This window comes from Octodon degus, unplaced genomic scaffold (genome assembly GCF_000260255.1).
Source record: "Octodon degus isolate 3935 unplaced genomic scaffold, OctDeg1.0 scaffold00001, whole genome shotgun sequence".
Classification (NCBI taxonomy): domain Eukaryota; kingdom Metazoa; phylum Chordata; class Mammalia; order Rodentia; family Octodontidae; genus Octodon; species Octodon degus.
This window is the reverse complement of record NW_004524577.1, coordinates 19,423,133-19,426,428: the sequence shown is the minus strand read 5'-3', so window position 1 is coordinate 19,426,428 and position 3,296 is coordinate 19,423,133.

Sequence of the window (3,296 nt, the reverse complement as noted above, 5' to 3'; positions counted from 1 at the left end):
AATGATTTCATGATGGAGTATGAATTATTGCAAATATTCTAAAATTATTTTATAATAAAATTTGTTTACAGTTAAATAATACATTATTTATAGAAAATGAGCAATGTATACTATAATAAAAGAGATAGCAAAGGTATAGTTAGTTTTAAATATTAGCATAAATCTGCAACAAGTCATTTAAAAAAATCTGTCTCCTTCTAAAATTATTTCAGGGTAGCGAAATTAAGAATTCAATCATTAAACATAGGTAGCCAAGATTTTAAACAGGTTCTTCTGCAAGTGGTCTAGTGTTTCAAGTAAGAATTTTATGAATTGTCAGAACTTGTGTACTTTGCCAGTTAATTAAAGAGCAAGATTGCTTGTACACTTTCATGTGTGCTTTTTGGAAGGCTAAAAATGAAATCATACATAAAGCCACATGCTAATATTAATCTCTAGAACATATAAATCCAGATGTTTCACTAAATTCCTACCTAAAATTACAGAGCTGGGCGTCAGGATTGAACAAGCTGCCCAACCAAATCATGTACCTGAAACTATGAATTCCGATCGTATTTGTTTGTTTTCTAATTAAGGAATTGATTTATATAGCTAGCAGGTTTTGAGTTGGTGGTGGGGAACTTGGGCCCCATGGCATGCAGCTCACCTCCTCATTCTGCATCAATTATTTTACGATGTCTATAAAAATGCCTTTTATATACTGTTTCTGCTGTTATATGGTTATTTATCTGCTCATAATTACCATGGAAAAATGCTCCTTTTAATCCCCAAGTTCACAGTTGATATAATAAAAAACAGTTCATTTAGTGTCTTCTCTCATTCTTTTACTATCTATCTATCTATCTATCTATCTATCTGTCTGTCTGTCTGTCTGTCTGTCTGTCTGTCTGTCTGTCTATCTATCTATGTATTTATCTATTTAGTCCATTTATCCATAAATATATACACACACATACATGTTTGTTGAATTCACATGAGTAACATCAAAGAGCTTAGGGGCTTCTCCACAGGTAACCATTACTAAGGATACTTTCCAATATTACAAATTGGTTGATCATTAAGTCAACTAGATTTAATCTTCAATTTAAAAACAATTAAAATTAGTCATTCTTAACAGATAAACATAAATTGTTTTGGGTATTTTGGTTAAGTGAGTAGAAAACAAGATCTATCTAAAATACTTTTTAAATATACTTCTTTAGTACATTTTAAAGGTTATAGGAATTCCAAATTTTTTTCACTTGACACTAATTTACATATTAAAATTTGGTTTTGCATAATTTCAGGTAATGAGGAGTAGTCTAAGTTTACCATGTATTTAAAATTTTAACATTGTTAACAACTTGTATTATTATTGTTTTAAGAAAAAACATGTAAAATTTAACTTTAGTGACTATTCAGAATTTGATATTGGAGAAAGGAATAATTTCTTAGTCAAGAAATAGTTTGGAAATGAATATTGCTAGCAAAAGTAAGTAACTAGTTAGTGAAAAAATTGAAAGCTCAATGTGCTGCTTTCAAAGTTAGTTGGCAGTTTAGAGAAAGAAAATCAAACGCTGGAGTCTCTGTGAAGACTGTATCTTGTGAATATGACACAGATACAGATTTTAAGATTAAAATGTTATTCATTGAAACTTTTTTTTAAGTGAACCTGTTGTTGATAGAAAAGGAAAATGAATTAAAACATTTGAAGAAGAAAGTCAGAAATCAGTTGCAATAGAGTCAAGAATTACTTAATAAGCATATTCAACATCTGGTAAATAATGTTTATAGTAATTCTCAATAAATTAGCCAACAATTTTTCTTTTTTAAAAAATTGTTTATAGTTATAATGTGGGATTAAAGGTCCCATTTTGTCCAGCTATTCTCATTCTTGGTGTCTTCCCAAAGGAATTAAAAGCACCCTACCACAGTGCACAGTTTGTAATAGTTAAATCTTGGAGGCAACCAATGATTTTTCTGAAATTCACAGATTAAGGTCAGTTATGGAAAAAGGTTAAAGGAGAAAAATAATTGCTACCTACTGGAGCCATGACATAATGAGTTCTTTCTTGATGAATTGATTTAAGAGCTTACTTAGCATACCAGAAATTATGACCCTGTGAATGGCAGTAAGTACTGAATTCAGAGGGACAATCTGAGCAAGAAATAGAAAGTTTAGGGAAATGAATGCTGGGAAATTGTTGGAATAAAAAGAGGGAGAGCAATTGTTTAGACTGGGAAAGATGATTCAGATCTACAGTCCTAAAGAACCCATGATTCCTGAGATATGCTGAAGTAGAGAGAACAAAATAATTCAGTGCAGTCCTACAGTAAACTTCAAGAGCAGGTTAAAAATGTCATTTGCCAGATGGAAAAAAAAAATTAATGGATGAATGAATGAAAGAAAGAAAGGGGAAAAAAAAGCTTGTGAAGTCTCCCTTCTTAAGTGAGAGATGAGTCTGGCTACAGACTGGAATCCTGTGTGTGGTATCTCAGGCCCTATGAGGAAGGCTTTCACTCACTAGCTTTGGCAAGGAAGGCCTCTCTGAGGATGGCACAGTGGGGCACTCGGAGGTCTGTAGTGGAGAATCTGAAGCCCAGTACCTGATCTGCCAGCTTTGACCTTCCTAGGGACCTGGCTGTGTTACACCTGCAGGAGCTGCTATGCCACTGAACTCTTCCCCAGTAGAGGCCTTCCTCAGGTCCTCTTCAGAGATCTCATGGTGAAGAAAGTGAACGTGCTTAGAGGCTCCAGTCTTCAGGACCATGCAGGGCTTGATACTCCTACCTCTCTCAGTTCCCTCCCCAACTCAGCTGCATGGCCTGGCAGCTGCATGGCCTTTACCCAATGCTTCCTTGGCAGTGAGACAGTTTCCTCACTGAGCTGATCAGTGCCCTTGACCCCAAACCAGGGAAAATACAGCCCTGGCGGTGCCTGTGGTTCTGGTAGGCCTCTTGCTCATAGGACTTCCAGTAGTCAGGTCTTGTTGTTACTTTATTTTTCTGTAACAGTTTTAATAAGACTCATGCTGTCTTACAGTCCAGGTTCTCTTCAGCCCAGCTCCTGAATTTGAGTGGCCCCAAAGCCCAGGCGGAGCTGAAGTGTGGTGGCTAGAACCCAAAGCTGGTGGCAGTCTGTGAAGGAATTCTCTGGAAAGATACAGCGAAACACATAAAAATCCACTAAGGGCTAAGTTTGAAGCCAAGAGAAGCCAACACGTGCACCCACTGCAAACTTTGATTAGATGTAGTTACCACTTCCTGCTCTGTCTGAAGAGGCCTATTAAACACATAAAAGCTCTCCATTAACATTT